General features: G+C 37.0%; 1 protein-coding gene across 1 annotated transcript in view; it reads left to right on the top strand.

Moving 5' to 3' along the window:
- MCPH1 (microcephalin 1) overlaps nucleotides 1-14,617 on the top strand; it is a 320,845-nt gene that overhangs the window by 282,871 nt on the left and 23,357 nt on the right.

Raw genomic sequence — 14,617 nt, 5'->3', positions numbered from 1 at the left:
AAGAGTCTGTAATGGAAACAAATTTAGAAGTACGTGGAACAGTTCAGAGGCATTTGTTCTAGTTTGCTAATGCTGTGGAATGCAAAACACCAGAGATGGATTGGCTTTTATAAAAAGGGGGTTTATTTGGCTATACAGTTACAGTCTTAAGGCCATAACTTATCCAAAGCAACACATCAGTAATCGGGTACCTTCACTGGAGGATGGCCAATGGCGTCTGGAAAACCTCTTTTAGCTGGGAAGGCACGTGCTGGCGTCTGCTCCAAAGTTCTGGTTTCAAAATGGCTTTCTCCCAGGACATTCCTCTCTAGCAAGCTTGCTCTTCTTCAAAACATCACTCACAGCTGCACTCCGTTCTGTCTCTTTGAGTCAGCATGTTTTATATGGCTCCACTGATCAAGGCCCACCCTGAATGGGTGGGGTCACACCTCCATGGGAGTATCCCACCAGAGTCACCACCCACAGCTGGGTGGGGCACATTGCAAGCAAATCTAACCAGCACCAAAACGTCTGTCCCACAAGACCACAAAAATAATGGCAGTTGGGGGACACAATACATTCAAACTGGCACAGCATTAATCCAGGTAAGAGAGGATATTGGGTTGGCTTGCACTAGGGTATGTAATAGTAAGAAGTACTCCTATTCTGTATATGTTTTGAAGACAAAGCTAACCAGTTCATATATCCTGATAAATAAGAAGATAGATAAGATGAAATAGATAATAAGGAGTCAAGGATGACTGCAATTTTTTGGCCTGAGCACCTGGAAGAATGAAACTGCCAATAATTGAGATGGAGAAGTCTGTATGTGGAACAGGTTGAGGGAAAGGGGAGCAAAAATCAAGGCTGGGCATGAGAGGACATGTCAGGAAAGCACTTGGACATGGGATTCTGGAAAGAAGTCTGGGCTGGGGATAAAATTGGGAAGTTTTCAGCCTGTTGAAGCTATTTAATGCCCTGAGGTTAAAAGACATCACCAAGGGCTAAGAATAGAAAGAGAAAAGAACCAAGGACTGAGTCCTGTGGCATTCTAACACTAATTGTTAAAAACAACAACAAAGACAAAGCAATAGTGAAGTAAGAAGGAAAATTAAAATTAAGGGAGTGTGGGGTCCTAGAAGCTGATCAAAGAAGATTATTCAAGGATCAAACGTGTCCAGCTTTGCTGCTAGTTCATATGAGATGAGGTCTGAGAACTGCTCATTGGCTCTAGCAATGTCAGGTTACTGATGACCATGCAATTTCATGGGCATGGTGGGAGCAAAAGTCTGATTATAGTGGATTTAAGGGAGAAGAGGAATTGAAGATAGTGGGGATAGACAACTCTTTCAAGCAGTTTTGTTGCAAAGGGGAGCAAAGAAATGGGGTTAGTATCTGGCAATAGAAGTAGAAAACAGGGAAGAATTTTTTAAGTAGGGAGAAATAACATCATTTCTGTGTGCTGATGTGAATGTAGTGAACAAAACGTTGATACAGGAAAGAGAGGGAAGAATTGTTGAAACATTGTTCTTAAAAAGGCAAGAGGGAATGGACTATCTAGTCGGTGGCAGAATGGAGCGGACCAGCTTTGGATATAGATAGTTCATTTATAGTAAAAGGTTTAAAAGCAGAGTCCATGTGAAGGTACTGATATGCAGTGAAATGAATCTGTGAAGTTTCTCTTTTTATTAATTCACTCATTTCAGTGTGGTAGGAAGCAGTGTCAGGTAAGTGTGAGAAAGAGGGTTGAAATGTTGGAAACCTGAAGAGGTGTGAAGTAATCATCTGGGAGAGTGGAACAATGAATGAACTAGAAATAGTAGGAATGAGTTGGCAACATTACCAGCCCACAGGAGGGTTATGGTCATGAGCTGAAAGTGAAGCCAGTTCAGGGAGTTTTGTCTTCTTCCATCCATATTCTCCTACAGTGCTGCAGGTGCAGAGTATGTTGACAGTTGAATTTAAACAAGTTGTGATTTTTCCAAGTTAGTCTAATGGAGAGAGAAGAGTGAAGGAGTCACAGGGGTATCATTATACTGACTGACCATAGATTTTATTTTTTAATTTTTAATACATTTTTATTGTGAAATTTAACATACCACAGAACAGTGATAACTTTCAAAGTACAATTTAACAAGTAATTAGAGAGCCAAATTTCAGAGAATGTTATGGGTTACAGTTCCACAATTTCAGTTATTTCCTTTTAGTGATATATAACATATATACAGAAAGGTGATAACTCAAAATACAATTTAACAAGTAATTATATAGGTAATTTCAAAAAATGTTATGGGTTACAGTTCCACAGTTTTAGTTATTTCCTTATTGTGAAATATGATATATGCAGAAAGGTAATAACTTTCAAAGTACAATTTAATGAGCAGCTATGGAGCAACTTCCACAGAATGTTGTAGGTTACTAGTTCCACCATTTTCAATTATTTTATTCTAGCTATTCTAATACCCCAGCATCTTAAAATTATATTTATATATATAAAGATTCCATATTCATAGTCCTTTGTTAACCTCCCTATCTTGTCTCTTGCCTACCTCTTCCTCTCATTTAATCACTTTCTCAATCTTCAGGGGAGTCTAGAGCAATGACCACCCTAACTTGTTTCATATTGAAAAGGGGTGTCAACCTTTTATGCGGAAAGGGGGCTGCATCTGAGTGTTAATGATTCTTAAAGAGACCTGTTTGCTCATCTGGGCTTTAGGACTTGTCTGGTATAGGAATACCCTGGTAGATTTGAGTTTCTGAAAAATAAATTTAGTGAGTAAACTTTATAAAGTCTCAAATAAGGATCTAGGTATTACGGGACTACTGTTGGTTAGGGCTTGGCATACTATGGCCATTTGGGATATCTAGCTGGAGCTTGCATAAGAATAACCTCCAGGATAGCCTCTCTATCTGAGTTCTCTTAGCCACTGTAACCTTATTTTGTTACCTTTCTTTCCCCCTTTTGGTCAAGAAGGTCTCAATGTCAGGGCCAGGCTCATTCCTGGGAGTCATGTCCCGCATCACCAGGGATTTTACTCCTCTGGGAGTCATGTCCCATGTAGGGGGGAGTTAATGTATTTATTTGCCGAGTTGGGCTTAGAGAGAGAAAGGCCACATCTGAGCAACAAAAGAGGGTCTCTGGAGGGGCCTCTTAGGCATAATTATAGGAAGGCTTAGCCTCCCTTTTACAGCCATGAGTTTCCAAGAGCAAGATTGAGATCTTGACTTATTAAGTAAGGGGTTCCTATTTTCACTTAACATATATTCTGTCCAAGTGACCCTGGATTTTAAGCTGGTTAAGGAGAGGAGAGAGGACATCAAGGCAGGGGTAAAGGTTAGTGAAAAGGAAGTAGTATCAATTGAGTAGAGTTGTCAGTGGGGTACTAGTAGGAATGGGCTAGGAAGATAGGAAATTTTTATTTGAGAGTAAGATGTATAAAATTATGCAATTGTTTGGGAGTGTGTGATTGAGCTAGATGGAGGACAAGATCATTGGAAAAGAGTAGTTCAAGGAAGTGAGAGGATAGTGCATTGGGAGGATCATCTATATGGATTTTGAAATTTCTAAGAATTAGGACAGAAGGTGTGATAGAGAGAGTAACAGTGAGCAAGGAAATAAAATTATCAGGAAATGAAAGAAATGCCATGGGCATTGGTATTTCACAGTAGCAATGAGGTGAAATAGGTGATATTATCTGATAACATGAGATTCAAAGCTGGGACTGGGTTTAAGGAGGGGACTGAAGGAGTGGTTTGAAAACTGCAAAGAGGAGGAAGGACAGTATTTAATTAAAACTGAGAGATTTTTATGCAGCATTCTATACCTTACTTGAAGACCTTGTCTTTTTTATTTTTATGGGATTTAAGTGAGTGTCAGAATAAAGGCACGTTCTGTTTATCTTTTTTTAAAAGTTTCTAGAACTGTAGACATCTTTTTTTTTCCAGTTCTAATGGCAACCAGTTAATTTTAACTTTTGTACACTCAGTGCATTCAACTGAGTGTAAATCTAAACTGAGAGTTCTTTTAGAAAGTGAAACTTCTAAATATATATTTTTGTTTCTGGACAGTTGCCTTTGGGTCTACCTTCTTGTCTTTTGAAATGATTAGCATTGGGTTATATTTTCTGAGACGGTGGTTATTCAAGAGCTGGAATTTCACCTAAGTTTGATTACCTCAAGATGACTTACAATGAAGAGCTACTTCAAATGCACTGTACTTCAAATATTTATATTCTTATATTGCTGTTAAAGGAAAACCTCCTTTCTGGCTTCATATTTCCATTGTCTCTTGCCTCATCACCTCACTCATACCTCTCCAAGAAAGGAAGATTGACTTATAAAATTAGAGAGTTTGCAAGAAGAAATTGGGCATTCATGACTCAGCCCCTTCTATATCCCTGATTTACATCTGCCTGCCTTCCTGAAGAAAGCATTCATTCTCAAGTACTCTCGGCTTGCCCCTGCCATGTAGGTGCACTATCTTTTCAGTGCCAACTGTGACTCTGTACATAGACCTTTCTAAATTATAAGGAAAGTGTTAGCAAACTCATACGGCCATAGATCTAAGGCCCAAGTCCCCAGTCAGCTTTCTGAATAATAAAAGTGATTTTTATCTCTGTCTGTTTGATACCTGTAGTTGATTTTGAACTAGAGAAAGAAAGGAATATTATTTATTGGGAATGTTATAACCTCAGCAGCTGATTTTTCCTACCAATGTCACTCAAGGTTCTTTTAATATCTTCAGTGCTAACATGCCCTCATTATAATAGGAAGCATCTACCCTAACCTGCCCACTTCTCATGCCCTGCCCTACATCATTTCTTGTTGAAATTATCACAGTCCTTTCCTTTGGGTCTTCCTGTTAAAAGGTTTTAACCTCTTCCATTCTGTCCTCCTTATTTTCTCCAGAGTTAGCTTCACTAACATACAAATTTCATGACCTAATCTCCTGTTGAAGTTTTTTATGGTTCCCCAATGACTACACTCATCATCATACTACATAATCATGATTAACTGGGTGCCTGCTTATTCAGCCTCAACTTAATACATACTTAAATGCTTTGTAAGTTAACTTTTGTTATTGTATCAGCTGTTAATGCCTTCGTCCCTCATGTGTTACACCCCAGTGATCCTGAACTGTTTGTTCAGGCATGCCATGATTTTCACACACCTTTTACCTGAAGTGCCCTCCCATTTGCTTTTCCTTAAGCAAATATCTTTCTACTCATTTTTCAACTCCAGTTCAAATTCTACTACTCTGAAGTCTTTCCTAATTCCTCCAGGTAGCCTTGGGCTCTTATTTTCCTGTCTCATTAAATGAACTGTCTTACTGTGCTATAATTGCTAGAAAGCCCTGAAGGAGCAAAGATGTGCCCTTTCATCTTTGTATCTTCACAACATAGCCTGATACCTAAATGAATGAATATATGAATTAACTAATGAAGGAATCAAATAATGATCAGGAATTCCTCCTGCAAGAAGAGGTAAGGAAAAAGAGAAGATTAATTCTGCAGCGCCACCTTGAGCTAAGTGGTAGTGGGAATGGTGAGAGGATTTTGCATCTTAGGAAGCACAGGAAGGCTTTGCCAGGAACCTTGTGATCTCACATAAGGAGCTTTGTCTCCCTGGGCCTTAATTTCCTCACTGTAAAATGAGAGGAGTGGTTGAGATGATCTCCAACATCCTTCCTAACTCGGATATTCTCTGTATTCTTCTATGGTGTTCTCTTTAGCCAATAGTGATAGATTAACAAAAGTAACATCGTTTGGCTCTTCCCTTCTAATCCTCCCTGCCCTCCCTTGTGCTCTGTCTCTGATGTCAACACCAACATGCTAGATTACATGAAATGTGGGAGTACAATTTTCACTCCTAAATCTCTGCACATGCTTGATGAAACACTTCTAAGCAGTATTGCCTTCCCTGTAAAGGACTGTAGACATGTAGTTGAGAGAAAAGAAACTTCCTCATCTGGAATAATTTTCAGTTATTTTTAATATATATTTACCTTGCTATGAAAAAAATGAATCATAAGACTATACTTCATAGCTTAATACATTTTTCCTCTGGCAGGAATACCGCTGTGTCACCCACTCATCATTGCCTTTTTCTATTTGGCCAACTCCGTCCCTTAACTCAGCTCACATATCATCTCTCTCTAAACTTTTGCAGTCATAACAGCTACAATCAACTGTGATAATTGTTGATATTCTGACTTTGTGGTACTGCTATAATATTAGCTACTTGAGAATTATTATTTTTTATCTCTATATGCCTGGGGCCTATACTGTGGGGCCTGTCACTGGTCACAGTACATCAACAAAAAGAAATTAAAACAATGCAAAGTGGTGTGTGCTAAGTTTGAAATAAGTAGACCAGTTCATGCCTTTTAGGATTTGAGAGGAGAGCCCTTCAGAAAAGCCTACATGGAAGAAGAAAACACTTAAATTGCCCTTGAAAAATGCAGACAAATCCAAGGCTAAATAAATTTATTTTTATTTTATTCTATCTTTTAAATTAACTTACAGTGAAATTGACTTTTTTTGGTGCACAGTTCTATTAGATTTGTATAACCGCCTTAAGTGAGGCAAGTGAAGAAAACAAGACACAAAATCAAAGAATTATGTGATATATTTGGGGAACAGGGTGACAGGCTTGATTAGGGCAGAGTATATTTGAAAGAATTGGAGAGGGAGAGGAGGGCCAGATTTTAGAGGACCCTGAGTGCTAGGCCAAGGGATTAAATAAAATAAAGTAAATAATAGAAATCAACTACATTGTGAATTTTGTTTTCTACTTTAAGATCAGAAATAATTACCTTTAATCTGTTCAAGGACTATGTTCTCTACATTGGGGGAGGGGAGAAGAAGGCACAAAGGGAAAAGTGTCATAGCAATTTATGCACTGAGATTTATGGTTTTTTGCCAATATAAAAATTTGTTGAATTTATTTAAGATCAATACAGTAAAATGGTGCAGCCATTTTGGAAAACAGTTGGAAGTTCCTCAAAATGCTAAATATAAAGTTAACATGTGACCCAGGAATTCCACTCCTAGTTATATACTCAAGAGAATTGAAAACATATATCCACACAAAGAGTTGGCAAAATGTTCACAGCAGCATTATTCATATAGTCAAAAAGTAGAAACAATACAGATGTCCAGGAACTGATGAATGAAATAACAGACTATGGTGTAGCCATGACAATAGAATATTATTCAACAATAAAAAGGAATTAAATACTGATAGTTGCTACAACTTGGATAAACCTTGAAAACATTATGCTAAGTAGAAGAAGTCAATCACAAAAGACTATATATGATATGATTCCATTTATGTGAATAATCCAGAATAGGCAAATCCTAGAAACAGAAGTAGATTAGTGGTTGCTGGCAGGGGCTGAGGAGGGATACTAAAGGGATTGAGGAGTAACTCCTAATGGGTACGGGTTTCCTTTCAGGATGCTGAAAGCGATGTAAAATTAGACTGTGCTGATGCTTGTACAACTCTGAAAAACCACTGACCTATACTCATTTATTAGCTCTTTACCATTTGTGTGTTTGTCTTTTGTTTGAATTTTTATTGTGGTAACATATAAAGAACATAACATTTCCCCGTTTAACCACTTTCAAGTATACAATTCATTGGTGTTAATTACATTCACAATGTTGTGCTAACATTGCCACCATCCATTACCAAAGCTTTTCTATGACCCCAAACAGAAACTCTGTACCTGTTAAGCACTAACTCCCCATTTCCCACCCCACCAGCATCCCTGGTACCCTGCAATCTACTACCACCTAGGTTTTTTTTCTTTCCAGATACAAGGGCCCAAAGCATAAACAAACAAAGCAGGGGCTGATGGAAAAAGGCAGAACTTGGACTACTGTTCCTCATTTCTGTTTTTCTTCCTGGAGAGCATTACTACCTGTAACTCTCAATCTTGCTTCAAGAACCATCTTCCCATAGGTTCTTGTTAGCCAACTGACTTTGTTGAATGTTTCCTTGTGAAAACTCAGGTTATGTACTTTTGTTGAGAATATCAGATAAGTGATGCTCTGTTCTTCCATTGCATCTTATCAAGTGGTACACAGTGTTGATTTATTCTATTATTGGTGGCCTTAATTTAATCATTTGATTCAGATGGAATCTTCCAGTTTTCTCCATTGTAAAATTTCATGCTCTCCATTTGTATAAAATAAATATTTTATGAGGAGATACATTGAGACCATATAAAATCCTGCTCCTCAACTCTTTTTTACCCACTATTTCAGCCTTCATTGACCTTTTTTAAAATTAATTATTACTACAGTGATCTCTAAATACTGATTTTCTGATCACACTATTCTTTCTACACTTATTAGTTGGCATTCTACTGTAAGAAAGAGCATTCTCTTTATTTATTTACTACCATCTAGGTTTTCAGTATACCATATTTCAAATCTAAGTTGCATTGATTGTAACACTTACCAGTATTTTCAGGACCACTAAGAGAAACAAAAGTTCCTATTAAAATTATGACCCCTCATACAACCTAAGACATATCCTTATTTTAGAGTTGTTAAAATTTAGAAAGTGTGCATCCTCAAATTGAAGAGATAATAGCATTTCATTTGATTCTTATCATGCCCTTTTGGAGACTATGTGGGTAGGTTATTATCCCTCTGGTTAGGAGCAGAGACTATGTGAAGTTATAGAAAGGGAAAGGACTTGGGGGTCTGGCAGGTCTGGTTAGATTCAAAACCTGACACTGTCATTTACTGGTGCATGATCTCAGGGAGGAAAAAAATAAAAAATCAACCTCACTGACCTTTATTCTTTATATGTAAAATAGTTTGCTGTGAGAATTGCATAATGAAAGATTTGTATCTCCTCTTTGCTATATGGTCCAAAAAAAACCTATGAAAACTGTCAAGGAGTCAAAGAGTGATTTTAAAGATAAGCTCTACACATTCACTAATTGATGACTAACACAAATCTAACACCCGTGGTTAGAGTAAATCAATCATCAACCCCTGTGTGGGGTTTTACTTCTTGGTCATAGCTGAGATTCCTTGAAGCTGGAAGTATTGGGAGAATTCTGCTCTGTTTAGCTTTGTAAACAATATAATTTTCCTTGACTGAAGTCTATGAAAATAGACTTGAAGGCTCTGAGCTAAAACCAACTTAAATCAGTATAACTTTTTTGATGAAGACACAAATGCAAATAAAGGCAAATTTTATAAAGCAAAATCAGCTTTAAACTTAGATCCTTCAATAGCAGTTTGAATCCTTTTCCTCTTACCTGTTCCTTTCCTTTACCATGGAGAAGTTCAAATGAAAAGCTATTGACAAAAAAATTCCACCTTCCACCAGCTGCCTCCTTGTGTCTCTCTATATAATTTTTATGTTGCTATTAACAGAGGGAAGAGCAAACTCTTCTGATCTCCACCCAATATTTACTCTGACTATTGGCCTATCAAATTTATTTTAGAGATGATTTTTCCATGATTTTTTTTTAAGAGACAACCTGGATTTTGTAGGGAAAAAATTGTGCTTCAGTGGAAAACTATACTTTTTTAGATTGAGCACACCCTTCCAAGTTATCTCATTCTAAATTTCACTGCCTTTGTGCCATTCTACAATTCTGGAGGTTATAAAGAACTGATGGCAATGCAAATGATTCCTGTCTGTGTACATGAAAATGAATTCTGTCTGGTGGAAGGTCTATCCCCTTCACCTCCTCCGCATGGAAAAGCTAATTTTTTTGTCCATTTCCAAGCTCATTTCAATATTCCTAATCTATAAATGTGGTTTCTGGATTCTCCTATGAATCAGTTATAACATCTTCCTGATTCTTTTATTAATAGTAAGTTAAATAAAATGAACATATACTGAGTGTTCATTTTATATCTGTGAGAGTCATGATCTTACCTTTTTATTTAAAAAAAAATGACTTAACCACTTCTAGCTAGAAACTGCTAGGTCAGTATAGATGCACCTGGTTAGCTCTGAGTTCTTCATTGAGAAAACCACAGAAATAATACACCATCATCATCCCAACAATACATGCCCTAATTTATATCAGTTCCCCTGCACCATCCTGTCATGCCGCCATATCCACCCAGACTCCTTTTTCTGAATGTTGGCAGTATTTGTAATGTGTGTGTGTTGAAAAGTTTGAAATGAAATTAGAATTTAGAGCACTTTGTCTTGGATTGCTATTACAGAGAGACTTGAGAAGGCAATAAAAATCATCAGCAGCAAGTTGTCTTTAAAACTGTGGATCTAAGGCTTTTCTCCTTGATCTCGAAGTAAGTAAAAAAGTAGGCTCTGTAGGCTAGGTCTGATGATGGAACAGTAAAAGTATACTATCTGACACATTCAGCATTCTCAGCTACTCTGTTAACCTTTCATAAGTTTTATAATTCTTAACTTATTTCTAAAAAATATCTGTGGGGGAAAAATGGTGCTTTGATGCAGAAGAAAGTTGAATTGCCAAGGTCAGAATTGTTAAGGTAATATTATGTCCTGTAGTAGTGACGCAGTTTTATGACCTGCCTTCAAAATCATAGTGCGATTTCAAAAGATAAGACTGCATTGTACTTGTGTTTTTAGAATGATTTCGTCAATCACTGTATACCTATAATGTGAAAGTGCTAGGGATACTGAGATGAATAAGGACTTTCTGTCCTCAGGGAGTACTGAGGAAGTGTGACATTCTTTAGACCTTCCACTTACTGGAATGAGTTTAACTAAAACTCAGTAATAAGTGGAGTCATGTATCCTATTGTATTTATAATATAAATAAAACTTGCCAACCATCATAGTTTCTATGCAGTGAACTCCTTGCACACACATGTCCTTGTATACATTTGGTAATATATTTATAGGATAAATTCCTGAATTAATTTTTTTAATTTTAAGTAATCTAAACCCTGAATAGGCATGCCCACATATTATTGTACTTAAGGTTGGAAAGTCAGTGCACAAATAATGTCAATTATTGTGAGTGAAAATTCAAATCTTTCTAATTCTTTGCCTTCCTTGATTTCAAGCTGAATAAATCAAATGAAACATTTTAATTTGTTGACTTTTGTATTACATGTTTTAAACCCAGGCTAGGGATTGTGTCTTAATCATACTTGCTTCCCCAGTACCTTGTATATGCCTGGCAGACAGCAAGTATTCAATAAATGTGGGAGAAAGAAGAGGGAGAAAATAAAAAAGCAAAAAAAAAATTAACTACTGAAGTCGCCATCTGAACATTTGAATGATTTACTTTCTTTTCTGCTGGATTAAAAACATAGGTTTGATTTACTGTTTATCCATAAAGCAAGATAAATACTTGATACCATTTTTTATTGTTAAGAAAAAAATATAACATAAATGTATGTATGTGTATGTCTGTGCATTGTACAGAACTTAGAAGAATATTCAGCAAACTCTTAACAGTAGTTACCTCTGGAAAGTGTCTAGAGAGTCATGAGAACTGTATCATTTGGATGCTTTGGGCATCTGGAAATATAACTCAACCACAAAGTAACTTAAAGAATCAAGAATGTTTTCCTCCCATAAAAAAAGGGGCAGCTGATCCAGTTTGGTCAATCCAATGACAGAAATGTTATTGAGGACCCATCCATTTTCCATCTTTCCACTTGGCCATTTTCACCATGTTTACAGTGGCTCCCCTCATGGTCTCAAGATGTCTTTCCGGGTATCATGTATAGAGAAGACAATGTCCAGCAAAAAAGAGAAGTGTTTGCTTATGTATCTGTTTATATTAGTGAGGAAATACTCTCCCAGAATCCCACCAACAGGCTTATCCTCAAGTCACATTGGGCATGACTGGATCACAACTCAAGCTTGAGCCAGTCATTTGCAAGGGAAATGAGAGCACCTTGATTAGCTGGGACCAACCATGATTCATCCTGTTGGGCTGTAAAAGGGGCCCCATTCTTGAATACATGGCCATGTAGAGGTTAGCACCTCCCCATAAAAGTCAGTGTTCTGCCATTAAGGAATAAAAGACAGGAGTGGATACAATATATAACACAGGAACATTCACTTTTTACTTCTGTATTGTTTCAATTATCAATTACTTTTGTAGTTGTTTAAATTTGTGGTTTTATTCAACTTTAATAAGAAAGGAAATCTCAATACAATGTAGTCCAGTTAATGGGCTACATTGTAGTCCAGTTAATTAACTCCAAGTTCATGGAGATTAGTGCTCATAGTTGTTTTCTTTCAGTTTGACTCATTATTTAGCCAAACCACATCTCTTGGTATGCTTTAGCCTCGGTACTTTCATCTCTAAAATTAAATGAAAAACCCCTATCTTATGGGGAGATTGGAAGTATTACTAAAATTATTAACAAAGTTACCATGGGTACAATCATCATTTGCATAATGAGGATCCTGTTCCCGCGTATACCAGAATCTGATGAAAACTGTTAAATGCTAAGTATTACATCATAAAATTTAAATCAGATGTTTTAGTTTCCCCAGCTGCTAAACCAAGTACCACACAATGGGTTGGCTTAACAACAGGAATTTATTAGCTCACGCTTTCAGAGGCTGGAAGACTTGCTTCCTCCCTGGTGGTATCTTCTGACTGGCCAGCAGTCTTTGGGGTTCCTTGACTTTTTTTATTACATGGCAATGCACATGGCAGAGTCTTCTTTCTCTTCCCAGTTCTGTTGACTTCCAGTTTCTGGCTGCTTCTGTGGCTTCTGTGTCCAATTTACTTTGCTTATGAGGATTTCAGCCATATTGGATTAAGGCCCATCCTCTTTCAGTTTGAGCACACCATAACTAATAACATCTTCAAAGGTTCTATTTATTAATGGGTTTATACCCACAGGACCAGAGGTTGCTACCTGAGGACATTTTGTGGAAGACATGATTCAATCCCCAACAGCTAGGAATGAGAAAAGAAGATTCCATGGCCATATTTAAGTGTATTGGCACAATTCCATTAATGTTGGAGCTATTTTTTCATAGTAAGATCCTCTTTTATTTAAATGAAAGTAGAGTGAAAACCTAATTGAAGAAAAATTCAGTCTCTTCTCAGATTTTGTAAGAAACATAGACTGAGGAATTTACTCTTTGCTGCCTTCCCACCTCCAGAGTTCCCTACTCTCCAGGCACACAGGCCTCTTGTCTGTTGCCCTCTAACACTGGGATTTCCTACTATGCCACGTCCACCCAAGTCACGCTTTTCTGAGAAATACCCCTTGATCCCTTTCCCCAAATACCTTCCATCGAAACACTTAATTTCTCTCAGCCATTGAGCTCAGATGTATGGAAAAGTAGGTGGTTAAAATATTCAAAATAAAATGTGGATGACAGATAACCCTCCAGGTGTCCCAGAGGATATTTGTATTTTAAAAGAAGCTTTTATTAATCTTTAGTTAGTAAGTGTGTGTTTAGAATAACTGGGCTTTCCCATTGTCCTTTGGATGGGTCAGAAGGCCATAGCTTTATCAGAATATAGAGGGCAATCTAACATCCCTGTATGGGAAATGTTTCTTGCTGTCTACGATGCTCTTCATAACTATTTTCATAATAACTCATTGAAATAACTTCTAACACCTATCTATCCCCAACCTATATATTTTTTAATTCATTTTTATTGAAATATATTCACATGCCATGCAGTCATACAAAGCGTACATTCAGTTGTTCACAGTACCATTCCATAGATGTGCGTTCATCACCAAAATTAATTTTTGAACATTTTCATTACCACACACACAAAAATAATAAGAATAAAAATTACAGTGAAAAAGAACAATTAAAGTGAAAAAGAACACTGGGTGTTTTTTTGCCCCATTTTTCTACTCATTTATCCATACACTGGACAAAGGGGAGTGTGGTCCCTATGGCTTTCCCAATCACATTGTCACCCCTTATAAGCTACATTTTTATATAATCGTCTTCAAGATTCAAGGGTTCTGGGTCGTAGTTTGATAGTTTCAGGTATTTACTGCTAGCTATTCCAATTCATTAGAACCTAAAAACGGTTGTCTATATTGTGCATAAGAGTGCCCACCAGAGTGACCTCTCAGCTCCTTTTGGAATCTCTCAGCCACTGAAACTTATTTTATTTCCTTTCATATCCCCCTTTTGGTCAAGAAGATTTTCTCTATCCCACAATGCCGGGTCTAGATTCCTCCCCGGGAGTCATATTCCAGCCAACCTATATTTTTTAAGAATAGGTATAGGAATTCTGCATTAGTATTACCTCATTTTCCCTTTGCCCATTTAAACTGTAGTGCTGAATCTGTAACATTGCTTAGCACTGTGTAAAAGTTATTTGCTGCCAACAGCCCTGTGGCTCTTTGGATTAAATGCTGCTATACAAGTGCAGCCATCATTTGCATTCTATTAGGAACCCTGCTTTCTCTTATACATGCCATCCAAATTACTTGACTTATATGTACAGTATATAAAGTTCTCCTCATTTTATTGAGCATTTCATTACTTGTCAATATTCTTTTAGAATTTGTAATAATTAAAAGGCCTAAACACTTTTTCCCTATAAATGTGTTTTCTTGGTGTTTTACTTGTAGGCTACTTCAGAAAATGTCAAGTGCCAATTAGTTGTCTTGTCATTTTCTTCTTTGGGTCCTCAGAATTCAAAATTCATCTGAGAATGTGA

This window comes from Choloepus didactylus, chromosome 20, assembly GCF_015220235.1.
Source record: "Choloepus didactylus isolate mChoDid1 chromosome 20, mChoDid1.pri, whole genome shotgun sequence".
Taxonomy (NCBI): domain Eukaryota; kingdom Metazoa; phylum Chordata; class Mammalia; order Pilosa; family Megalonychidae; genus Choloepus; species Choloepus didactylus.
This window is presented reverse-complemented; position numbering and strand designations above follow the sequence as displayed.